Raw genomic sequence first — 27237 nt, forward strand, 5'->3', positions numbered from 1 at the left:
AACATCCTTCAGAATTGCCTGCAAGGCCTGTTAAAGCAGACTTTGCCAGGTCCCACCCTTACAGGGTCTAATTCAGTGGGTCTGGGTGGGGCCCAAGAGTTTCATTTCTCACAAGTGCCCATGTGATGCTGCTGCTACTGCTTTAGGAACCACACTTTATGAACCACTGCCATGGAGAAACTGCGGGTTGTTGGAGCTGAAGATATGATCAGGGGTTAGAAGAGTGCCCATGCTAAGGTGTTTGGATTAAATTATGAAGCCAACAGGGAACTATTGATGTGTCTTAACCACTAAAGTACTTTAACGCCGAATCTCTCTTAGTCCATATATTAGAGTTCTCCAGAGAAACAGAACCAATAGAATATATATAAATATGTAAAGAAGAGATTTGTTATAGGAATTGGCTCATGAAATCATGGAGGCCAGGAAGTCATGAGATCTGGTAACACTGAGCTGAAGAACCAGGAAAGCCAGTGGTGTAATTCAGTCTAAGTCTGACATCCTGAGAACTGGGGTAGGGGGCCCTTCTGAGTCTAATATTCAAACTGAGATGTCTCAACACCTGAGTACCAGGAGTACTGAGTCCAGGGGCAAGGGCAGATGGATGCCTCAGCTCAAGAAGAGAGAAGGAATTCACACTTCCTTCACCTTTGTTCTATTTAGGTCCTCCACAGATTGGCTGATGCCACCTGCACTGGTGAGGACCACCTTGACTCAGTCCACAGAGTCCAGTGCGACTCTCTTCTGAAGACAGGCTCATGGCTACACCCAGAAATAATATTTTATCAGCTCTCTGGGAACCCCTTGGGCCAGAGAGGTTGATATGTAGAATGAACCATCACAGCCCATATTTCTTCACCTGTAATATAGAGACTAATGACTATCAAACTATCTATCTCTCAGGATTCTCTAGAGAATAAAACCAAGCATTATGTATATAAATTTAGATCACTGTATAAACATTATCATATGTAATAAAGAATAATATTATCAGAGGTAGTTATTATAATCAACTCATTTATATTTGTCAATTATGCTTCAATAAAGCTGCAAAGAAAAATAAACTCGTTTAGAGCCAAAAATATTGTCAATTTCCAGATAACAAAACTGAAGTACACCGGGTGGAGATGGTACCAGCCAAAGCGTCCCCAGCCTGACTCCTGCAGGCTCCCCACTGCACCACCCTGCTCCTCCCTGCCACTCCCGCTCGGAGGAAATGTTTCCCAGGGTCGTAAAAATCCCTCCTCTCCCAGTCGTCATCCCAACTTCTTTTTGATCATTAAGTGAAGCAGATGATGAAGCTGATTGTCCCAGTTGGGAATCTTAGAGAATGACTCACCAAGAAGTTAAATATGTAACCTGGCTGAACAAGGGCCGTTGGTAAACCTGAGGTCGGATGGTCAGGCTCATGAACTCGCTGTTCTACCCACTGGACCACACTTGAGGTCCAAGAACTTGGGGTTGTCTCTGCTCAGCTAGGCCCTGAGGCTGGCTCAGTTAGCAATCCGAACCCAATAGAGAACTCAGTAACTTCATTCTTGGGAGCCTCTTAAAAAAAGTAAAGTCATTTGGAGAGTTGGCATCTTTTGCATCTTCCTATTATGAGCTGCAAGATACTTTGCTTTTTTCATATTTGCATATCACTTGACAGTTTAGATGTGCTTTTACTTTCATCTTCTTATTTAATTCTCATAGGCAGTATTTCTGCCCATGCACCCAGGCATGGACAGTATCTCAATGATCTTCAAATGGCCCATGGCTGACTCTCCCATCATCATGTTTTTTTGCCAACACAATAGGCAGTTTTTGCCACAGTTGTTTCATTGTATTTTGATTTTTTAATGTGTTGACCCCACTCAACTCATGTACAGAGAAATTTTCCTGCTTAAATAAGACAAGGTGGAGCTCAGAATGAAATCTGTTTCAGAAACAGGTTTAGGTAGAAGATTGACAATGGGGTGGATTTTCTGAAAAGTGAACCCAAAATGGCAGTGCCCTGCCTATTGAACATTATTTCCTTCTGTCATTTCCTTTTAGTTTCATGTCCTTATTTCATAAATGCTCTTGTGTCCTCTGTGCTCTGACTAATGTCAGTGACATAGAGAACCTCAAAGAACTTCCTCAGAGCTCTTTTAAGGGGGCCAACCCAAATATGGTTTCTGTCGAGTTAACTGCTAGGCTCTTGTTAAGTAAACAACCCAACTTTGATAACAGAGCTTGTGGTCAGGGTGGAGGTTGAGGTTGTAGGGTAGCAAAGAAAGCTTGAGGGAAATGTGAAGTACGACGTTCCTCTTCAAAAAAGAAAATGAAGTCTTGCTTCAAAAAAGTTGTTCTCTATTCCACCAGTTGTGACCCATCCTCAAGCACTCTGCACTGACCACAGGCTGTGCTCCGATCTCTACACTTGCCCTGCCCTCTACCCTTGACCTTGGGCTAAAGACCTTCAGAGGGTGATGTCAAAACAATTCATTGCCCTATTTCCTGCAGAAGATCATTGACAGCAGGGCTTACTAAACCACACAAGAGAAATTCTTCTCAGTTCTCTGTTCAGGAAAAGCTACCCTTTTACTAGTGACTGGTATGTTTAAACTTATGAATGCTAGAAATCATGTAGCTGATTTTCTTCCTTTTTGTTTGCTGCATGGAAACTCACAGTCAAATTTGGAATTTGCTTCTAGTTGACTGTGCCGGGCCTCATGGCATAGTCTGGAGCACCAATCTTATCTCTCTTTTCATCTGATTCCTCCTACAACTTCTTTTCTTATCCACTATATCTCTTCATTCAAACTGTGTTTTTTTAAAGTGTTTGCATTGCTTTGGTCATTTAAGCTGTTTTAAATTATTCTGAAACAAGTAGGAACAACTTTATATACTGTCACACCACATTTTTAGGACTTTATATACTGTCACACCACATTTTTAGGTATCTGTTCAATCTACAATACCACCCCCCTTCCCCCCACCATTTTCTTTAAGAACTGCCTGGACTATCATGACAATGGGGCCCTCAGAAAACTATGTGGTACTACTACCTGCCTGGCCAACTTGACTGGAATTGAGGTAGTCTGACCCAAGCTGAGCTACACAGGTTCTTCCCTCTGGAAATTTGAAAATGTTATTTGACAAATGCTGAGATCTGCTGGGCTGGGTACTTGACCAGGTAATGTATCTACAGCATTGATTCTTGACCCTACCTACTCCATAGAGTCACCTGGGGCACTTTTATTTATTTATTTTTTATTGTTATTTTCCCAATACAATTTTTTTTTCTACTGCACGGCATGGTGGGGCACTTTTAAAAAGTATTGATTAGGAGCTCCCATGTGGTTTAGTGGTAATGAAGCCGACTAGTATCTATAGGGACTGGATCCCTGGCCTCGTTCAGTGGGTTAAGAATCTGGCATTGGTATGAGCTGTGGAATAGGTTGAAGACACAACTCTGATCTGGGGTTGCTGTGGCTGTGGTGTAAGTTGCAGATATAGCTCAGATACTGTGTTGCTATGGCTGTGCTGTAGGCTGGCAGCTGCAGCTCTGATTCAACCACTACTCTGGGAACTTCCATACACTATGGGTGAGGCCCTAAAAAGCAAATAAATAAGTGATTTATTTATTTAGTAATGATTAATCCCTGTTTAGCAAGAAAAGTGAAGATACACATACTGTAATACCAGTAAATTCTGCCCCCAGATGTATAGGCTATATAGTCAAATGGACTATTTATTGGATTTCTTTAGTGTCATTTCTCTAAAGAGTTTGTGACTGGAGAATATGAAACTATACCCTTAAATACCCTACCTCTCATTGAAAATTTTGTCATAAGAAACATGCGAAACTGAAATACATTCTATTCACGTTCAATTTTGAATGAATTGAAAGAAATTTCAGTATGATTGGACTGATTGCTTGACTAGATTACACTCCCCCAAAGAGATGTATTTATTTAACACACATTTGTTGGATACAAACTTGTTGAACACAAATTTGTTGAATCTTGTTTTGAAATTTGTAGAGTATCCCATGTTTGAGGCCCTCTGCTGGGTGCTTTGGGGGAAGGTGGGGGAGGGGAAGAAGGTCCTAGATGGACCTGAGCCTGGGGAGGCAAGTGACAACGAGTGCGGCAGAAGATCAATGTCATATTGACAGGATGTAGCAATAGGGAGGCACCAGAAGCTTGCTCCAAGCAGCACTATTGGGTTCTGCTTGTCTTGTTTTATATATGGTATCTATTATTCTTTCCATTTGTGGAAATAATCAAGGGTTGGTACTCAAATTACCCCTGTGAGGAGGCTTGATGCAACCAGCTTCCAAGAACAGTCTCATCTGAATCCAGATAAAACCTATCTGATATTCCGCATATTACAATTCCCCTTTGAATTTCTTGCTTAGCACCAATTTTCTCAGTTGGCCTTTCTTGTCCTTTCTTTTTATTGTTTATCTACCTTTGAAAATAACAAAGAAATGGAGTGGGAAATGGAAAATTACTCTGTTGGAAAAATTCACCTTCCTAAATGTGAGTTTTCAAAACATTTACAAATATTCTAGGAGTTCCCTTCATGGCTCAGAGGTTAACTGACCAGGATCCATGAGGATGCTGGTTTGATTCCTGGCCTTGCTCAGTGGGTTAAGGATCTGGTGTTGCCATGAGCTGTGTTGGTTGCAGACATGGCTCTGATCCCTTGTTGCTGTTGCTGTGGCGTAGGCCAGCAGCTATAGCTCCGATTACACCCCTAGCCTGGGAACTTCCATGTGCCGCAGATGCGACCCTAAAAAAAAAAAGCAAAAGAAATATTCTATAGAATTTCTGATATCCCCACCATGTACTATAACTGACAGAGTTTCAGGTTGGAGAGAAAAAAATGATGGTAATATTTAACATTTATTGACTACTTACATGCCAAAAAATTCTGCTAAGAACTTAGATGTGATGTATTATTTAATACTCTGAATAGCCTTTCAGTAATTCTACCTTTTCTGTGTTACAGAAGAGCAAACTGTAAAGGAATGTGCCCAAGGTCATGCAGGTTACTAGTGGTGGAAAAAGGATCAGTGCCCAGGCCCGTCCACTAGAATCTGAGGACTTTGTTTGTGATAGTAGCTGCAGTGTCTGTAGCCCTTCAAGCCATGCTGGGCACTTGAGAAACTCAAACATTATATGCAGAATGAATGAATGAGTGGCTCTCTGACCTGTAGAAGCAAATTTCTCGCGAATTCATAGAAAAAAAATCTCACAGCTAATGGATAACGCTCCTACACCATGAACTCTGTGCTTGAGTTCCATCAGGCACAGAGGTGTCCTCTTTCAGAAATGAGTAGTGGAACAGAAATAGTATCTCATGACCCAGAAGATCTAGGGGGGCACTGATCTTGGCTCTCTGGTTGTGTGACCTCATGCCCAGCGTCTCCATGCCTTTCTGAGCTTCAGGTGTCTTTTCTGCACAACGAGGCCCCCAAGAATACCCCTAAGTTATCAGCCTCATCTAACAGCCTGTCATTCCCAAGAATTTTACACTAGAGAAATTTATCTCCTAGATGAACCACTCCAAGGACACATCCCAAATGGCATCAAGAGGTGTGGGAAGAGGAAGAGTAACATTTTCCTTTCCTTATTTGGTACCTCCTCTTAGGTCTCCTGAGATGCCCTGCTGGGATGCCCTACTTTGTGGGGTTTTTAAAACTTGTTTTTTCCTGTTTCTGATTTTCAACTTTTAATTTGGAAATAACTTTTGACTTTCCAAAGAAAGGGAGGAGAGACAACACAAAGAATTCCTGAATACCCATCATATACTTTACCCAAATGTTATCATTTTCATGCCACAATAAAATGATAAAAATCAGAAATCTAATATTAACCAAATATGATTACCTGACCATAGTCCTCAGGGTCACCATCTGTCCTACTAATGCTCTTTTTCAGGCCCAGAATCCAGTCCAGGTCCACATGCAGCATGTAGTTGTCTTATCTTCTTAGTCTCCGTTCACATGGAACATAGTTTCAATCTGTCTTTGTCTTTTGTGACCTTGACACATTTGAAGAGAACTGCCCAGGTCTTTTTTAAAATGTCACTCCATTTGGGTTTATCTGTTTTTTTTTTTTTTTTTCTTTTTAGGGCCACACTCATGGCATAAGGAGGTTCCCAGGCTAGGGGTCTAATCGGAGCTGCAGCTGCCAGCCTACACCACAGCCACATCCAAGCCACATCTGCAACCTTCACCATAGCTCACGGCAACACTGGATCCTTAATCCTCTGAGCAAGGCCAGGGATCGAACCTGCAACCTCATGGTTCCTAGTCAGATTTATTTCCGCTGTGCCACGATGGGAACTCTGGGTTTATCTGATCTTGATTGAATTCAGACTGTGCACCTGTAGCAAGAATTCCATAGAAGTGATTTTATTTCCTTTTGAGAGCCTCTCATCAGGAGCTACATGGTGTCAATTTGTTGTTGTATATCTGTGACCTAACTTTGACTACTCCATTTTTTCATATTCTAGACATTTCATCTGAAAAAAAAGGGGGAGAGGGTTAATAATAGTACCTGCCTCACAGGGTTGTTGTGAGGTTAAACAGGAAAAAAAAAATGGCATTTAAAGCATTTACCATCATTCCTTTTAGTAGTAGTAGAGTCCATCATTATCCTTTCTTCTTTTAAAAGCATATCAGACAATTAGGAAATTTTTTATGTAAAAATGGAAATTGATGATAGAGCTGGGTTTGAAGCATCTGCAGACACACATTCTGCCTTTGCATTTGCTGCTGCAGCTGTGCACCCTGAAGTCAGGAGAATTCCAGAGGGCCCAGAAGGATCACAGCCCTCAATGTCTCTCTGTATGGGCAGCAAGTGTCATTTGAGTGTTTGGCTATTGTACACTCAGTGGCAGGGGACATGTCTATTCAGCCCTGGATCTGGCCTACAAGATGTCAGGTAACCTTTTCAAGGCCATGAGATTTTAATAGAATTTGAAGTGAAGTTACTAGATATTATGTTTTTGCCTGGGTAAAACACACAATTAATGCATAAATCTGGGTTTTACAAGTGACATCTGCATAGTGTTTAACTAACTGAAGATTGATTGACATGCAGGCATTCTGCAATATTTTGCTATTAGTCTGTGAATAGACAGAGCAATGAATTATTTATTGGGCTAACACATGCTGAGGCTTTTTTTTTTTTTTAAGACTATTCTCTATGGGAAGTCCTGGCCTTGCTTAGTCAATTAACCTTCCCCTGACCAGATCTCCTCACTTGAGAATAAACCTTCACAATCCAAAGCAGCATTTTAGTGTACAGAGGAAGGGGTAACACCTGCTTGAGACCTTAATCCCCTACCCTTGTAATCTCCCTAAAGTTAGATGTAGAACCTTATTCCCAAGTCAATTGCAGGGGGTGTGTTGCATCAACATTCAGTTGCTGTGCTTTTCTAGAAATGACCTAAAGCCTCTGTGACAAGAGGAAAGAGAGATGGCAGACCTCTCTTGCTGCCAGATTCCAGGCTCATTTCCCTGAACATAACCAAGAGTGCTTGGGATAGGCAGTGGGGATTGGGGGGGAGGGTTGATCACAAGAGCTGTTGACTTAGAAGATGTTGTTCTAGTATCCCTTTTTCCTTTACCCTTGGCTCTCTCTGGTGCCATTTCCCCCACTATCCCCTTCCACCCAAATGCTGTGGTGGTGGTTCAAGTGAGGCAGGATGGTGGCCTGCACAAGAGTGGTTGAGGAGGAGGTGATGAGCAGTTCGGTCAGATTCGGAGGATCCCGTGAAGTTAGAGTAGACAGGACTTGCTGTGAGTGAAAGAGAGAGGTCGATGACAACAGTACTTTTTTTTTTTTTTTTTTTCCTTTTTACAGTTGTACCTGCAGCATATAAAAGTGCCGGGTTAGGAGTCGAATCAGAGCTACAGCTGCCAGCCTACACTACAGCCACCGCAATGCCAGATCTGAGCCGTATCCGCGACCTATACCACCGCTTATGGCAGTGCCAGATGCTTAACTCATTGAGCAAGGTCAGGGATTGAACCCACATCCTCATGGACACTTTGTTGGGTTCTTAACCAGCTGAGTCACATTGGGGACTCTGATAACACTACATGTTTTTACTGAGCGACTTGATGGAAACAGATGCCACTTACTGAGGTAGGGAACTCAAAGAGGAGGTGGGAAGCTCAAGAGTTGGTTTGGGACATTTTATGTTTAAGACGCTTATTACGGTGCTAAGGAGATATTAAGATACCCAGTTTGGAATTTCGAGGAGAGCGTTGTGAAAAGAACTTGAGATTTTATGTGGTACATTTGGAATTACAATCTTTTTATAAGACTTTGACAGTATATTTAACCTCTCTGAGCCCCAATATCCATATTTAGCAATTGTAAATTTCATCACCCAGATTTCAGCTGCTTATTGCTTTGTAACAAAACACCCCAAAATATAGTGGCTTAAAAAATTATTTATTACTTTTTAAATGATTCTGAGGGGTGGCACTCAGCTGGGGGGTTCTTCCTTTGGTTTTATTTGAATAACTTAGACAGCTATATCAGGCAGGGATCTGGGCTGGGGCTTGAATAATCTACAATGATCTCTCATCCTCCAGAACCTCATTCCATGTGTCCTGTCATCATTTAGTAATTTAGCCTGAGCTTCTTACATGACAACTGGATCTCAAAAGGACAAATCCAGTGTTTAAGCTCTTATCCAGCCTCTGCTGATACCATGCTTGCCCGTGTTTCATTGGCTAAAGCAGGTCCCATGGCCAAGCCCAGAGTCAGTGTGGAAAGGGAGTGAAGGTATGGCTAGGGATCACAATGTAAAACCACCACTGCTGACGTGACTGAGTTTTTGCAAAGATTACATTAGCTGCCATGTGGTTGATATTTAATAAATGTTAGTCACTATTATTAAGACATAACCTTCAAAATCCATCCCAGTGACCATGGGGATTATTCCTATTTTATTTATAAATATACAGGGGATGAAGATTTACCTGATTTCTTGCCTCTTGATTATCTTCTCCAGCAGAAGTAGATCTGTAGTTATTTTTCCTTCATGCTCAGTTGTGCTGCTTAATAGATGTTTTGTGATAACTTAAATCCAGCAAAGATGTGGCCTAATATTCTGGGTTTGGAAAAGTAAAAATTCTGTAGTCTCACTAAAAATGGCTTTGAACTCACAATTTAAAATCTAAACATTAATTCTTCCAAAAGGAAAAGTCATTTGTTGGTTCTTGTGATTTTAACCAACGTTTGTTATAAATCCTTGTTTATAGGTATAATTCTTCTATTTCTTTGCTATTTGATATTTCTTCCATCAGATCAAGGTCACTATAAATATTTCAATAGTAAATGAATAAATCACTCATGCTTTACCAATAGTTTTTCTAACAAGCAAGCAAAGAAACAAACAAAAAACCCACAAGCAGGGCATTCTTTAACAGAGACATGAGTATGTACAGAGGCTGTGTATTTTTTTTTCTTCCCATTGTAGCCACCAGAATCTTGACTGTAACAGTCACATAAAGAACCCACTAGCCCAGATATTTCTTTAAAGCAATGCCTAGAAGGGTTCTGAAACTTGGGACTTGTTAAAGATGGCATATTGATTTTTTTTTCTTTTTCTTTTTAGGGCTGCACATGCGGCATATGGAAGTCCCCAGACTAGGGGTTGAATCAGAGCTGCAGCTGCTAGCCTACACCACAGCCGCAGCAATGCAGAATCTGAGCCACGTCTGTGACCTACACCCCAGCTCAAGGCAGCACCAGATACCTAACCCACTGAGCGAGGCCAGGGATTGAACCAACATCCTCATGGATACTAGTTGGATTCATTACCACTGAGCCATAACAGGAACTCTGCAAATGATTTTTTTTTTTTTTTTTTTGTCTTTTGTCTTTTTTGTCTGTTGTTGTTGTTGTTGTTGTTGCTATTTCTTGGGCCGCTCCCTCGGCATATGGAGGTTCCCAGGCTAGGGGTTGAATCGGAGCTGTAGCCACCGGCCTACACCACAGCCACAGCAACTCGGGATCCGAGCCGCGTCTGCAACCTACACCACAGCTCACGGCAATGCCGGATCATTAACCCACTGAGCAAGGGCAGGGACCGAACCCGCAACCTCATGGTTCCTAGTCGGATTCGTTAACCACTGGGCCACGACGGGAACTCCTGCAAATGATTTTTGATAATGACTGTACTTAGAATATGAGTACATATATATGTATGTTTATATATACATGCATACACACATACACACATGACATGTGTACAAAACCAAAAAACACTATGTAGGAAATGTTATCATTTTGTAGGATGAAAATACTGAGCCAGTGGCATTTGGTGTGATTTCTTTTCTTCTTGCATTTTATGAGCTCTGTGGATTCTGACCCTAAATCTCAGGGCTACTTGTATGGAGAGGCCACTTTTTGGGGACTTTAAAACCTATGTCAGAACATTTCTGATCTATCTTCCCATACGATTTACAAAATATTATCTCCTTGCTGTTCACATTAACCTCTGTTTCCCTCCACCATTGCTCTACCTGACCTCCTGCATCCTGTGTGTTTTTCTGCTTGTGTGGCCTTGGAAAAGATCGTTTATTCTCTTTCCTTTGACAAGAAAAGTAACTTCCTGTTTGAGATCCAAACATGGAATGTTTCTCTATCCATTGGCAGCAGCTTGATTGTTATAACATGTCCTGTGTACCCGCTCTAAACACTTCTCATCACAGCAGCATCCCCATGCTTCTGTGAATCACAATGCTCACAATGTTGTCTGGGTAACAATAGAAGAAGGAGAAAACAAATTAGATGTGGACCAATTCAGAATCCCAGAATTGACTTTTCTCTTCCATACTGAATTTTTGGTGACATTTCCGTAAAACCTATGGTTTACTTTATTCCTATGAGCCAAATAACTTCCTTTCCTCACTCTATTTATAGAAATTCATTAGGAAATCATTTTCAAATTGAAAAATCATTGGTGATAAAGACATATGTTTTCCTTTGTTTCATAATCACACGTGGCTTGTGACAATTTATGCATTTTCCTGAATGAAAGGACATTGGTCAATTTTTCACCTTATCAGTGTACAAAAATATGTGAGACAGGGCAATCTCAATTATGCTGTAGTAAAAACCAACCCTGAATTTCAGTGATTGAATAAGTTTTCTTTCTCACTCACACTACCTCCCAGTGTGAGTTGGCTGAAGACCCTTGGTCATCAGAGTCTCTCAATGACCTAGACCAGCAGAGGCTTTATCTTGATTCAGACCTGCATGGTCATCCAGGTAGGGAATAGGGAACATGGTAAATTTTGTGCTGGCCCTTAAAGCTTTTTTCTGGAAGTGGCATGTCACTTCACTCATATTTCCCTGGCCAAAGCAAGTCATATAGCCAGGCCTATCTCCAAAGAAGGAGAAATCCAAACCTATCGTGCTCCCAGTGGGAGGACAAAAATGTGTGTGAACAGCCCCAGGGATGGCCATAGCACCTAAGAACAAATCAACCTCACCAGAAGTCAAAGTTGTCTAAAATTTTGAATATATGAAAAAAGAAGAAAACAGTGCTACCAAAGCAGCAGTGATGTGGTCATTCTCTTACACTATTAATATAGTTCTGAAAGATTCTGATAGATATCTTAAAATATCTACAAAGAGCCTCAAAAATTATTCATAACCTTTGGAACTAAATTATACTTTCAGAATCTAACTTTACAAGAGTAAAATACAGAAACATCTAACAAAGGGGAGATGGTAAGTAAGTCTTCTACCATAGCCCATACAACGGATTATTAGGCAGCTGCCAAAAGTTATACTTTTTTAGAATGTATAATTTGAAAACTTGTATTTCAAAAAATTATATTTTTTGTATAAAGCTTAAGATGTAACATTAATGAAAATTTTTATTTTTTAATATTTTATTTTATTATATTTTGCCTTTTTAGGGCCCCTAACCCTAACATGGAGGTTCCCAGGCTAGGGATTGAATTGGAGGTATAGTCATCAGCCTACACCACAGCCACAGCAACGCCACATCTGAGCCATGTCTGTGACCTACACCACAGCTCATGGCAACACCAGATACTTAAACCACTGAGCAAGGCCAAGGATTGAACCTGCAACCTCACGGTTCCTAGTCAGATTTGTTAACCACTGAGCCACGACGGGAATTTCTTTTCTTTTTTTTTTTTTTTTTTTTTTTGACAAAAAGGTGTGTGCTGAGTTATAATGACTTCTCAATAATTACAAGGATAGGAAGCAACTGCTACAATTCTTATGGAATTCTTTGGCCTAGGATTAGCCTAAAGAAATGGGATATTTATGAATAGAAAAGGTAAAGGTGAAAAATTCCAAGAGAAACTCAGTGTATAAGATTCATGTTTTATATGGGGAGATATGTTGCCCTGTTGCTGATAGACATTGTGCTAGAATAAAATTTTTCTAGGTTCAAATTTAGGTCCTCCATTTATGAGCTATGTGACTTCAGATGAATCATTTAATATCTCTGGTTTTCTCATCTATAAACTGAGGATAATAATATCTGACCTAACTTCTGCATGGCAACCTGGGGTACAAACAGTGCTGGAGAATCATATTTGTCCTGCGTTTTTTGGCATTATTTGTACCTAGAACATCTGTACTTTTCATTTCATCTTTTATCTGATGTGATCACTAAATAACCCAGCAAGGTAGGAAAGAGTAGTTATTATCTCCATTTACAGATGACTAAACTGTGACTTAGGAAGTTTTGAAATCATACTGTGAATTTGTTGCAAAAGAAAGACTTTGAATTCTCTAGCCAATAGATTATTATTTTGGGTTATAATTCTTATATGTTACATGTTGTGCCATAATTCTTAATGTTTTGATTGAAAGACAGCCACACTCAACCCCTTTATCTATTGTCTGTGGCTCCTTTTGTGCTAAAGGAGCTGAGTTGAGTCATTGCAAGGAAACCATATAGCCTGCAAAACCTATAATATTTACTATATGACTCTTTAAGAAAACTTTTGTTAATCCCTGCTTGCAGTGCTTTTTGTATATATGAATTCACTTACTCTTCCTAACAATCCCATGAGGCGGGTTATGTTAGTTTTCCCATTTTGTGGTTGAGGAAACTGAGGCATACAAATGTCGAATAACCAGATCAGGGTCAAACAGGGAAAAGATGGAGGAGCTCAGGTTCAAACCCAGGGAGTCTGGACTCAAAGCCAATAATCTTAATCTCTTTTCATTATTGGCTTCTTTTATTCCTGTGGGGTTATAGTTTATTCAGTCAACAAATATTCATTGAGCAACTATTAAGTGCCAGGCACCTAGGGTTTGGGGATAGTGTAGAGCATGCACTCACTAGGCACACATTCCGTTGAGAGAGAGAGGCAATGAACAAGTAGCATATAAACCAGCAAGACTGTTTCAGCAAGTGATGAAGGCTGTGAAAAAAAGTAGGTCGCAGTGACAAGGACAGGGAAGTGGGGAGAGGAAGGTAGGGAGAGAGAAGTTGCCAGAAACTGGCTGCTTATGTTGAACATATTTTGTCTTCAGTCACTCCCAAGGCAAGGCCCTTGCTTATTCTCAGTCTCTGCTGCCCCTGGCCCAGAGGAGGTATTCAGAAACCATGTGCATCCATATGAGTAACCCTTCCTCCACCACCTTCCCATTGGCCCTTTGCCTGTGCCTTCTTCTGGCTTGATCTCCAAATGCTCATGTGGTTCCTCCTTCCACAAGAGATTATGAGCTGCCAGCAGTCATAACTTCTGACTTCAGGTCCCCCAGACTTAGTTCAGAGTCCCACACAGAGAGGACCCTCAAGAATAAATTTTATTTTATTATATTTATTTGGCTGCATCTGCAGAATATGGAAGTTGCCCCGCCCGAGACTCCAATCTGAGCCGTAGCTGTGACCTATGCCACAGCTGCTGCAATGCTGGATTCTTAACTCATTGTACCAGGCCAGGGATTGAACCCACATCTCAGCAGCAACCCAAGCCTCTGCAAAGACAATACCAACTCCTTAACTCACTGTGCCACAGCAGAAACTCCAAGAATAAATTTTAAATAACATTTACAATCAGTTGTTGGCCCCAGAGTCTTTCAAAATTGTTGAAATGTTGAGATTCTAGTTAACTTATCATGTGGTCCACAGTTTTCTTTATTTGAGGTAATGGGGAAGGAACCACAGTCCTTTGTTACAACAGCCTGGCACCAGTTCTTTGTCTGTCTCTGTGAGTGGCGGTGGCACTTCCATGAAGCTGCCACTCCCTTTATCTGGCCCTGAGCCCAGGTAAGTTCAGCCCACTCATGGAACTCTGGGTTCCAATCTTAGGATACAGAAGGTGGGGAGGAGGGAATGACCCAAGTCCTTGTAAGTAACACACAAATAAAGGGATACCCTAGTGGGTGATGAAAGGTCCATTACAGATTGAGACCATAAACTCACAGGAACACAACTTTCCAGGAATGATTTAGGTAGAAATTCCACCCACGTGCCAAACTAGCCCTTGCAAGTGTAAGTAAACCCAGAATCCCCGTGATGTAGGATGGAAAGAATGATCAAATGCCTGACATGGGCATTTCCAGGCCTGGCTTCTGGCCTGATCTTGTGTGACCTTTCAGTTGTCCTGGGCCCGCTGACTTCACAACACCTGTCTTCTGTAGCAACTGTCAAGGCCATCCCCACCTGGCCTCTCTCAGCTGGAAGCCGGCTCTGGCTAACACTGCCCGCTGTCGCCCTGCTGCTGCCCGCATTTGCCTTGATGATTTTCTTTTGGCCGTTATCTCCTTTGCTGCCTCCTCTTGATGATCCCTTTGTTCCCCTTCTTTATTCCTATGATCACTAATTTTGCATGTCCGAAAATGTCCTATTGCCTAAAAGGGCTTTATTCTGGATATGAAACTTTTTCCAGGAAAGGCTGGTAACAAATCCTGGAGGCCAGAATGAAAGCTATTTGTATGTGTATTAGTTTGCTAAGGCTGCCATAACAAATTGCCACAAATTGAGTGGCTTAAAGTAACAGAAATGTATTCTTTCACAGTTCTAGAGGCCAGAAGTCTAAATCAAGGTTTTGTCAGGGACTTGTTCACTGTGAAGGCTGTAGGGTAGGGTCTTTTTGTGCCTCTTCCAGCTTCTGGTGGTTGCCAACGACCCTTGACATTTCTCTGTTTTCTAGATACATCCGTCCAACTCCTGTCTCTGCAATCACATGGCCTTCTTCCCTGTGTATGTCTCTGTGTCCAAATCTCCCTCTCCTTCCCCTTATAAAGACACCAGTCACTGGATTTAGGGCCCATCCTAATCTGATATGACCTTGTCTTAACTTGATTACTTATGCAAAGACCCTATTTCCAATAAGGTCTCAGGTACCAGCGTTAAGACTTGGACAGACCTTTTGGGGGCTGTGTAATCGGACCCCCTGCAGTTATATATGAGCTGTATTTAGTAATGGGAGTTCATGTTTGGTCCACATCATGCTGCCATCTGACATATGGACTACACTTTAAAAGCCCATCTCCAGATGAGGAAGGGAATGGTTTTGGTGAGATAGCAAGAAGCCAAAAAGTGCGAGTGGTCTCCTGACATCTTCCTGCCAGCTGCAGGGAAATCGAATTGGTTTGCTCCATATGTCTCCTTCTGTACTTTTGGAGAGAACTTTGCCTTGCCAGAATTTGGGGCCATCTCTTTCTCCAACTTGCCCTTCTCATCTTTTATTTATTGAGCATTCATCCCACAGCAGTTCCTCTGGTACTTTCTTCCATGAAAACTCTGCAGCAGAGTTTCTTCTTGCCGCCTTACATGGGATAAGTCTAAGGTTTAGGAGGTTAAGCAAGTAACCTGTCCACGAAAACACAACTGGCAAGTGGCACAGGTAAGTGCTGAATTCAATATTGTCAGTCTCTTTAATCTTCTCTATTTGGCTCCAGTATTCACTCCTATATTCATTCGACTAATAATCATGAAGCACCAATTAAGGGTTAGACTTTAGTGATAAAGCAGGGTGCCACAGGGCCATGGCACTGGGTTCACATTGCCAAGGTAGAACTCTGGAGGAGGCATAGGGATTACAGAAAAGTCAGGAGAGGAACATCCCATGATTCCTTTTAAGAAAACTAAACTGTCTGAAATGGTGCCATTTTTAGCATGGGTGATGGGACCTATTTTGTCATGCTGGTACATCTTAAAGATAAGTGGAAGGAGTTTATCCTTAGAGGGCAAGGACTGTCATTTAAGATGGCTTAGGATTTAAGTCTACTCACCTCCTCTTGACCCATCATTTATCACTCTGTTCATAGCCTTTCTTTGGTTAAGTTCCCAACACTGCAAAACAGAGAACAAACCCCAGGTTCATTCAAAGGCTATGCAAGAGGAGACTATACTTTAAGTTTAAAAGAGAACATATTGAGCTTTGAAAATAATGAATCTGCTCTACCACAGTATTTAGTATTTATGTCCCACAAATAGAACAGTTTTTTGTTGGTTTGTTTGTTTTGGTTTTGGGCCACTCCCACAGCATGGTGAAGTTCCTGGGCCAGGGATTGAACCTGTGCCATAGCAGTGACCCAAGTCACAGCAGTGACAACCCTGGATCCTTAACCACTAGGGAACTCCAAGAGATTGTTAATTGCATTCATTTTATGGCCGAGATGCTGCCAAAGGAGAGAAAGAAGTAGCTTAAAATTGGCCTGGGCCAGCAAACGTGTTATATGTTGTTGAGAATGTTGTAATCTTTATCATATGGTGGTCTTGGTAGACTTAAGCTGGCTTCTGGTTTTGCATTTGAAATGGTTTCAGTTGCCACCCTAGAGAACACTGGGCAGTGAGAGATGATGGAGAGACCCAGAAGATCCTGCTCTACGTGCTTTTCTCATAGCTGCAATGTACAGCCCATTCTTGAACGACGAGCACCCAGCATCTAAAATGAACTCCCCTAACCTCCCACATTGGTTGAGGTTTCTTTTGATGGTGTCATTTCCTATCTCAGAACCTTTTGAGAGCTACCCGGGGAGTATAAAACACATTACAAACATCTTTAGCCTGACGTTCAAAGCTTCTTAGTGTGGCTTCTACATTCTCCTCCAGCTCAGTCTTCCATGTACCCTGGCTACCCCTCACCTGCCTCTCCTGTGAGTGATCTCTGTCTGTCTGTGCTGCCCTGATGATGCTCAGCAAAGTCCAGCCTCTCAACCCTGCTCAGTTTCTGCCATCTTCCTGTGTGATAGATTATAAACAACTGCAATTCTTTTCCCCACTCTACCCACATCCTTTCAGAAGGTGATGTTCCATTTTCTTTCATCCAGAAATGGTATTTTCCCCTCCACTTGAATCTGGAAAGGCCTTGTGACCTGCTTGGACTAAAAGAGGCAACAGAAGTTATGCACCTCAACTTCTAAGCCTAAGCCTTAAAAAGGCCTTGCATGCTTTTGTTCACTCTACTGAGCCCTAGCACCACCATGGGAATGAGCCCAGGCTAGTCTACTTAGATGCTCAGTCACCCTGTCTCTCAACCTGATAGCCGTCCAGCCTCTAATGCACCATCTAGAAGACTGCAGATGCTTGAGCGTGTGATGACTGCTGACACTGAGATCAACCAAGCTTGGCTGGGACCAGCAGAGCTGTCCATCTACTCTGTAGACTGGCAAGCAAGACTAAAGGGTGGTTGTTTCAGTCCCATGTTTTGGAGTGGGTTAAGAGATAAGGCATATACCGCTGGAATTTGTTTTCCATTCATCCAGCAAATGTACATTAAAAGCTTGTTTATGTGACTTGGTCTGTGCCTGGCTTTGGGGTTTAGCACAAACACAGACTATCTCCAAGGAGTTTCCATTTCCTTCTGCTTGTGCCGTTGAAGTTCAATTCTTTCAAAACAGTCAGATCCCCTATCGCCCCATGTCTGCCCAGGTCTTTCCAGGCAGAATGACTCTCCCTTTTCCACCCTCAGTTGATAGTTTCTCTATCATAGCTTTCTTTGAATTCCCTCTCACCTGGGTTGCTGCAAGAGCTGCCTAAGTTGGTCTCTGTCTAGCCTGCTCTATTTTCCTCAACCTTATGTTGTCAGCTTTCTGAATGTCCTTCTGTCACCCCCATGACAAAGTCCCAAATCCATCTTCATGCTCTGCCCCCTGCACTCCAGCCTAATCTTTCACCATTCCCAGCCTATACTTTTTACAGTATACTTGTATATAGTTCACTCTTCCCTGTTCTCTATTCCAGGAATACTCTCCCCACCCTAGTTTGCCTGATATACTTCTATTTACCTTCTTAGGCTCCATTGTCACCTCTTCCAGGAAGTCTTCATTGAACTTTCCCCTGCCTCACCCCTCCAAAGGCTGAGTCGATTACACCACACCTCTGTGCCTTGTAATATTGTTGTGCACCGTTGTAATTTCTTTTGTTTACATATCTCAGGTCAAATATTTGTTAATTCAAGGCCCAGGCATTAATTTTATCTGTATATATAGTCAGCCCTCAGGCAAAATCTTTTCACTTAGGAGATACTCAATAAGTGTTTTTTGAATGCATGAACAAATAAACTTAGGAATGCATAAAGACTGCCATTGTAGTTACGTCCTCCAACCCCAAAGGATAATAATCATATCTATATACCACATGTATACTATTCTCATACAAATGAAGTTCCTTTATTTCCTAAGAGAAAGTTTTACCTAGGAGATAGAGGAAGAGAATCGAAATGTCTTGGAGAAATAAGGAAATACCAGTTGAAATATGGAAGATTGATGGTCTCAAAGCTATAAACATCAGCATTTGTCTAGTTTTGTATGACCTTTATAAATCCAGAATCCTGAGGTACAGTCTTTATAATTTTTAAAACAGGAATTCTAGTAGTTCCCTGGTAGCCTAGTGGGTTAAGAATCTGGCACTGTTGCTGCTAAAGCATGGGTATGGTCCCTGACTGGGGAACATCTGTGTGCTGCGCAGCCAAAAACAAAACAAACAAACAAAAAACCCCAGGAGTTCCTACTGTGGTGCAGCGGGGATCAGCAGCATCTCTTCAGCACCAAGATGCAGGTTCGATCCCCAGCTCGGCACAGTGGATTAAAGGATCTGGCATTGCTGCAGCTTTGGTGTAGGTTGCAACTGCAGCTTGGATCTGATCCCTGGTCAGGGAACTCCCATATGCTGAGGGGTGGCCAAAACTGTAAAACAACAACAACCAGGAATTCCATTCTTCTTATATAATATTTCTGAAAAATGTAAAGAGGACCCCTTTATCCCAGCAACATTTCCTGTTTCTTCTTGTCGCCCCTCCTTAAGTCTTTCACCCCACACACACTTTCTGGAATCTGCCAGCCCCAGCACCAGGCCCACCCAAAGAAAACTACCCTCAGCCCAAGAGGATGTTATTCCTTCTTTCTCAGTTTTCTTCACCCCTTTCCCTCGCAGTTCTTTAGATCAACTTAATCTCTTTTAGTCATCCTTTTCTGGCCTTTCTTCCTCATTTTCAATCACCAAAGCCTAGAACGTGTGTGGTAGAGAAATCTAACTTTCTTAATAAGGAGGAGAGGAAAAAATATTACTAGGAAATGATAGCACATCCTTAATAAGAGCAAGGTGGGTGTGGCTAGGAACACTTATGTAGACTTAACCAGTTCCCACTTGGTATGATCCGATTTGTCTTTCTACTCTATGAGGTTGTTTTCATTGGTTCATAGCAACATGAGAAAAAAAAAGCTAGTAAGCTTATAAAAATGATTATTAAAATGAATTTTTAAAACTGTCTCAGTCTAGTAGCTGCCATTCTGGAGTTGTCCTTTATTTAATTAAATTGTTGTCATGGATTTTTAAAATGTACTTACTTGACAAAATAGAAAGTTGGCAAACATGTGAACCCACTGTGTAAAAAACTTTTTTTTTTTTACTAGTTCATTAAATCCTGAAGTAGGAGAACCATTGATCTACTGTTTGTTAAGAGGTTTTTGTTTGTTTGTGTGTTTGTTTTTAAGGCCTCTAGTTGAGGGAGGAGGAAGGAGAAAGAGAAGAGGACAGATGTCCTAAACTCTAGTAAAACATTCCGAAAAGCTATTCTTCCTCTGCCCTGTTCCCAGTATGTAGTTCTGGAGCCTATGGACTTTCAAAGGTACTCTCATGAGGATACCTTAAGCTATTGAGAACATTTTTAAAAGTCTAAAGAAAACTGCTATTTGCCAAAAATTAGTCTGTATAGACTAGAGAGCAAATTTCTCTGCTTGTGGCTAAAATACTCACAAAGGTTATCTCATGATGGTCAGAAGAACTGATTAGGGTCTATGAGCTTATTAAGAAAAAACTGAAAATTAATATTATTTTGTTCTTTTTTGGCCACCCCATGGCACATGGTGTTCCTGAGCTAGGGCAACCTATGCCATAGCTGCAGTAATGCCAGATTCTTAACCCGCTGTGCTGGACCAGGGATCGAACCTGCATCCCAATGCTCCAGAGACGCCACCGCTTCTGTGGCGCCACAGCAAGAACTGCAAAACTGAAAATTATTGATCAAAATGTTTTATTTGAAATAATTTGGCAGTTTTTCAAAAAATTAAATATAGAGTTGCCATGTGGCCCAGAAAATTCTACTCCTTGATATGTATATACCAAGAGAATTGTGAAACATACAATAATATGCCAGAGAAAAACTTGTATATGAATGTCTATAAAAGCCCTAAATTGGGAACAACCCAAATATCCATTAACTGATGAACAGATAAACAGAATGTGATTGTACCCATGCCATGGGATATTAGTTGGCAATAAAAAAGAACAAAGTACTGAGAGACAATGCAACGTAAGTGAACCTTGGAAACCTTATGTTAACCCTCAGAACCATGAGGATAATAAGGAATTACTGTTTTAAGCCTCTGAATTTGGAAGTGATTTGTTCAGTAGTAATAAAGAGACAGACTGCATGAGGGTGATAACCATACTTACCACATAGAAATGGTGTGAAGATTACATGAGATAATGTATTAAATGCCCATCCCAGGCAATCAGTAAATTACACAGGATTAATGTTGTTATATTTAATCCTAGGCCTCATTGAAGTCATGTTCCACAGATGTACATTTTGAAACTCAGAACAGAGAGATTCGCCTCATGGAAAGCAAATGTACATCAGTCAAAAGCCATAATGAATTCTAGACTCCCTGACCTTTGCTGTACATCTTTTTCTCTATTCTTTATATCTGGTTTTATTGGGATAGTTTCTGTTCCCTCCAGTTCCAGCCTGTGACTAGGATCTTATCTGCCTAGTTTAGGGTATTCCTTTGATCCACCAATACAAACCACTTAAGATTAATTACCATACACAGCCATGCTAGTTGTCTGTGGTGTTGCATAAACTCATTCTCTCAGTCTTGTTTTCTCTCCAATGTGGAAAAAAATTAAAAAAAAAATACATTGGTGTTACCAAAGATATTGATTAGTCAAAGCACCAGGTCTTATCCTGTTTCAATCCTAGTGCAAACTAAGTAGGTGTGTTCCCATGCTTTTAAGCTCACACAAATATATAATCATAAATTTGCCCAGGTATGGCGTTCCACACTTATCCAATGTGATTCAGGAGTGAGGTGGCATCAAGACTCACAAACTGGAGCTCCCGTGGTGGTGCAGAGGAAGCAAATCCGACTAGGAATGATGAGATTGTGGGTTCAATCCCTGGCCTTGCTCATTGAGAGGGATCTGGTGTTGCTGTAAGCTGTGGTATAGGTAGCAGACACAACTCGGATCCCGTGTTGCTGTGACTGTGGTGTAGGTCGGAGGCTACAGCTCCAACTGGACCCCTAACCTGGGAACCTCTATATGCCGAGAGTGTGGCCCTAAAAAGCAAAAGCAAAAAAAAAAAGACTCACAAACTGATGAGGAGGAGGTTGGCCTTAGATGAACTAATAGGGCATGTATTTTTTTTAACCTGGGCGAATTTTGTAAAGGACATCAACTGAATGGCCGTGTGACCTGGTTTTGTAATCATGTCTGGTACTTTTGTGGCAGTTTCCCCTTTCAAAGGGCTTTCCCTTTTGAGTCTCAAACCTACTCTTGAAGCAAGTAGGACTGGAATTTTCATCCCTGTTTCAGAGATGAGGAAACTGGGGCTCAGAGAGGTTAAATAATTCCTTTGGGGCCTCCCAGCTAAAAGTCTAAGACTGATTCTGTGATAGTAAGCTAACTTTTGTTAGGCCAGCAGCCAAGTTCCAACTCAGGAAGAGAGAGAAATAGAACTTCATGGATATAGGGATGGGCTAAAATTTTCCTTAAGTTATTAACAGGCATTTTTATTTATGTTTTTATACCACAGGTCTACAGTTCCTTATCTGCAATCCCTGGAGTTGTCTGTGCTGTGACATTTAGAATATTTCAGATACACCCCCCTACTCTGAACCCCCCCCCACTAGCAAGGAATACCTCATAATTAAACATACCAATTTTTTTGCAGCATAATATGTAAACGAGATAAAGATTATTAATGGCTTCATTCTCCAGTTCATATCAGTCAGATTTTACCACCAAGTGAGCTCACTATAGATTTGTAAATGAAACAGAAACTTTTCTGTTTCAAACATTTTTAGACTTTGGGGTTGTGGGAAATGGAATTGTATTCAGACTCTGAAGCTGATCACCAATTGCACTTTCTGCTGTGGGGCGGTGTCTCTCGCTGGCCTAGCGGGATGTCCTCAAGCTTTCTGCAGGAAGGCTGACTGGAACAAACAGTTTGCACCTGCTTGTCTGTCTTCCGTAGCTGGCACTCTCTCAAAGGGCCTTGGCTGAGTTTGAAGTATAGTTCCAAGCTTTGGGGAGACAGGCCAGTGAACTCAGCTAATAAACTCTTTTATCCCAAATCCCTAAGGGTGAGAGGAGAAAAGAAAAAGAAATTAAAATGGAATAGCAGCTGGCTTTCAACTCCATGAGAGCTGATCACGTGATGAAGCCAGAGGCATCTCATCAAGAAAGTCCAAATTTGATGAAGTAATTTCGTTCTGGAAGCCTTAGCCGAGTCAGACCCGCAAGGAACCCATTATAAAGTCATCAAGATTGGTTGACGGAAGTGGGATCTATACATTACTATTCATGGCAGTAATAACTATGACGCCACTCCCATTTCCGTCCCCACCTATGAGACAAGGCTGGGCCCTTTCCTGTGCAAGAGGAGATAGAGAATGTTTTCCCGAGGACACTCACACTTGCTGCGTTTTCCCAATAAGCCTTCTTATCAACGTACTTCCAGTGGAGTAGGGGTGGCTTTGTTGTCTAATTGTCCCTGGTGATTGGTTGAATGTCATTCTGTGTCAAGGTGTCACCTCTTACTCGGGTGGGTAAATGGCGCAGAGGTGGATGAGTGTGTGGCCTAGGGGTGAGCCGAGGGTCCGCTCCCCACTGCCCCGAGCTCTGCCACAATTAACTGAAAGAGCAGGCTTTGCCGACTCTGGGTCCTGGAATGTCTGAGAGGCTGCTCAGCCTGCAGCAAAAGGGAGAACATTCACCTCTGATGAAGGAGAGAGGAAATACATTTTGAGCAAAGCTTTTTTGTGGTTTTTTTTTTTTTTTTTTTTTTTTTTTTACTCCGTACTCATTTATTTCCCTCGTACTTCATCTACAGTGATCTTTGAAATCTAATCAATTATTTTGTATCTTCCTTTTATGAAGAAAAAAACGTGAGGGTCACTAATCTCAGTGTAGCCCCTTTTGCAGAGCGATTCCCTTATCTCTTCGTGCACCTGACTCGATCCAGTTTTTGAAAGGACTTTTTTTTTGAACACTTCCTGTGCATGTAGGGCTCTGATGCCACAGATAACTGGGTTTTAATTGCAGGCCGACCACTTACAGACTGTGAGAATCTGGATAAGTTACTTAGCTCTCCTCAACTGTAATATGGGAATAACGTATGAGAAATCTGTTGTGAAACTCGAATGAGGTAATAAAAGGGATTGTTACATAACAGAAGCTCAAGAAAGGTTTATTCTAACTAGATGCGTAGGGAAATGTAAAGATGAATAAAATACACACATACTTCTTCAGTGAAGGGAAAATATGGGATGGGTTTTTTAAATGGGTTGAGGGCATAGAGAAGAGAGAATGAATTTAAACTGTGACATGAAGTCTGTGCATTTGATCTGGGACTGGACAGGCAAATAGAATATCAACAGGCTGGGGAATGAGAATGAGGAAATTGAGGAAGTCAAAAGTGCTTCTAGGCAGAAAAAAGAGTGACACAGAAGCAGGCAAGAAATGGGAAAGAGAAATTATGCTGTAAGACCTAGCCTGTCCCAATATTGCACAAACTAAAAATATTTTCTCCCAATAGCCTCACAATTATTCTGTTATTTGCTGAAGCAAGTGTTATGATTTGGCATTGGAAAAATAGTCAATCTAAATGTATGATGGGGTAAGATTAGGTGGGAGAGGAGACTGGGGAGTTAGTTCATTAAGTTTGGAAAGGGCCTTGAATGGGACATCCTTAAAGTGAGGTCCAGCAAGTAACCTAATAGGCTTTTGGGCTTGAAGGGCATGGGTTCAGGAACCTTATGGCATTATTGTACAGGGTGAGTCAGAGGGGAGAGAGGCAAGGGCAGGGCAAGGGGGGATTAATCAAGGGTTAATTGTAGCTAAGGCAGAATAAATACAAATCATTCAGTTTGCCAAATACAAAACTAAAAAAGCATAGCTTTACAGACAGAAGAGGTACCTCAAGAAGCAAGTTTGTGACTGGAAAACCAATCAGAAGCCAGGGCTACTCTGCTTAGGTACCAGCCCTGTCATAGGGCTTGTTCTGTCTGCTCCGGGGCTCAAGTGTCCTCCAGTGACTGGGCTTGACATTTTAACATACAGCCATCCAAAAAATGAGTCACAATGCTTACCTCCTACCACTAATAAGGTTATGTGCATCACAAACTGCCTCCCTGTGGGAGGGGGTCTGACAAGGCCAGAGCATTTGAAACAGATGATACAATCCCACAGAAGTGGGTGAATGCAACCTGGCAAGTGGAGCTAGCTCTAGTGCTAGATGGCAAGCCATTTCATGTGATTAGAGACGATTTGTAGGTAGCATAAACAGTGATTCTTTATGCCTACATCTCTGTCTTGTTAGCTTTTCACCCTTCTTTTCCTAGAAAAGACAAGACCAGCCCAACTGTTCAATTCTATTGATGATTTGGAAGAAAATACAGGAGACTGAAGTAACTGGAATATGGTTTGCAAATGTACTACAGTAAGGTGGGGACTCAAGTACATTAAACAGCCTTCTAAACAGCTTTAGGTAGGAGACTCTCCCCACTGCACTAACTTTCACCAGTCATAACAAAAAAGGAATTTCTACTGAGCTGACCAAGACTAGCAAAATGTTTCTAACCCATACAGCTGGGGACTCCCATAACTTTTTCTCTGGTAAGTTTGAGTTTTCCTCTAGGGAAATAATTCTGCTTCTTTCTTCTCTGAAGTTCAGCCCTGAGTGTACAGCAGAAATTGCCTGCAGCTACTCTGCTATGCCCAGAAGCACCCTCCAGAAAGAATTTAAATGCATTCAGAAGATCAGCTGTCTTCCTAAATGACACCAATAGGGATGTGAGGCAAACTGAGAGGAGTTGCTCCAAGCATTTGCTACTCCATGACTACAATGCAAAACCATGGCTGCTTGATGGAGAGGGCAATAGAGCTAGGGTCTCAGGGGAAAACCGTCGTCTTCTCTGACTTGGTGTAGTCATGGTCATCTGTCCACCTTGGCCTTGGCAGGGGCTGTCTCAGGATTTGTCTTATAGACCAATTCTTGAAAGCAATTGAATTTGGGAAGAATTTTGTGTAAGATGCTGAGGCATGTGTTGATACAGTTTGCAAATAGAGAGGACAGTTTGCAAATAGAGAGGCTCTAACTTCAGCTTAGGACTTGCCTCCTTGAGAATTCAGCTTCTCTTAAATTCTACTTCTCTTACAATTAATTACTATGCCTAGCATTTAGCTCTTGCTGCCCTCTGGAGAAAGAAATAAGGGGCTCTTTAAGTACTGTCCAGAGACACTCACCCTTTGATTTTTTTTTTTTTTTTTTTTTTTTTTTTTTTGGCTGCCCTGAGACATACAGAGTTCCCTGGCCAGGGATCAGATCCAAGCTGCAGTTGCAACCTATACTGCAATGCTGGATCCTTGACCCACTGTGCCAAGCCAGAGATGGAACCTTCGTCCTAGTGCTCCAGAGATGCCACTGATCCAATTACGCACCACAGTGGGAACTCCTCACCCTTTGCTTTGAATTGGCTACTCGGTTCCACAGTTTTTTAGCGTTATTTCCCCTCATAGCTTTCAAATGTCAGAGATGTTGTACAAGCTTCTTCTTCTATCCCCATTTTCTACAAGTGAAAGCTTTAGCAGTTGCTTTGTCACAACATGCCAGGAACTATCAATACCTACCACTAGTGATGAGGTCATTGTCACTTGGCTGGTGAGTGAACCAGTTCCAGAATTCCATGATTATAGTTTGATTCCCAGAATCACTCAATTATGTCAAGTTGGTTGATTGTATTGCTCGAGTTTTCTATGTACTTACTGATTTTTGCCAACTTGTTCTAGCAATTCCCAAGGGAGGTGTATTGAGATTTCCAAATATCATTGTGAATTTGTCTATTTCTTTTTTCAGTTCCTTTAGTTTTTGTATCAAGTATTTTGATGCTCTTATTAGGTACATACAGGTTAAGGATTGTTTTGACATCTTTACATCTTTATGAATTAACCTATTTCTAACTCTATAATGTTCCTTTCTATCTCAGGTAATATTTTTTGTTCTGAAGTCTACTTAGATATTAATATTATCACTCTGGTTTTCATTTTATTAGTGTTTGAAAAGCTGTTTTGTTATACTCTTCCTTCAATCTAGCTGCATTATTTTTTAAAGTATGTTTCTTATAAATAACATGTAGTTGTTCTTATTTTTCTTTCCAAGCTGACAATCTCTGTGAATTGGAATGTTTAGACTATGTATTTATATTTGGTATAATAGTTGATATGGCTAGATTTAAATCTACCATATTGCTCTTTATTTTCCATTTCTCTATCTGTTCTTTGTTTCTTTCTTCCTTCTTTACTCATTTATTTTACTTTATGTTTTGTGATCCTATTTTAATGTCACAGTTGGTTTATTATCTTACTTCCTTAGTTTTTGATTGTTATTGTTGTTCTTTACTTATTTTTTCAATTGCTCTAGGATTTGTATTACACATCTTTAGCTCACCATAGTCTATCTTCAAATTTATATATGGTATATAAAACCTTTCATCTTGATGTCAT

The 27237-nt window shown here is 41.2% G+C and overlaps 1 long non-coding RNA gene across 1 annotated transcript in view; it reads left to right on the top strand.

Annotated features, from left to right (window-relative positions):
* LOC106507999 (uncharacterized) overlaps positions 1 to 27237 on the top strand; it is an 86497-nt gene that overhangs the window by 27821 nt on the left and 31439 nt on the right. The window lies entirely within an intron of this gene.

Source organism: Sus scrofa, chromosome 13 (genome assembly GCF_054392235.1).
Source record: "Sus scrofa isolate SSC_HxYL_T2T_F1_AM1 chromosome 13, Sscrofa_HxYL_maternal_Yorkshire_Landrace_v2.0, whole genome shotgun sequence".
Classification (NCBI taxonomy): domain Eukaryota; kingdom Metazoa; phylum Chordata; class Mammalia; order Artiodactyla; family Suidae; genus Sus; species Sus scrofa.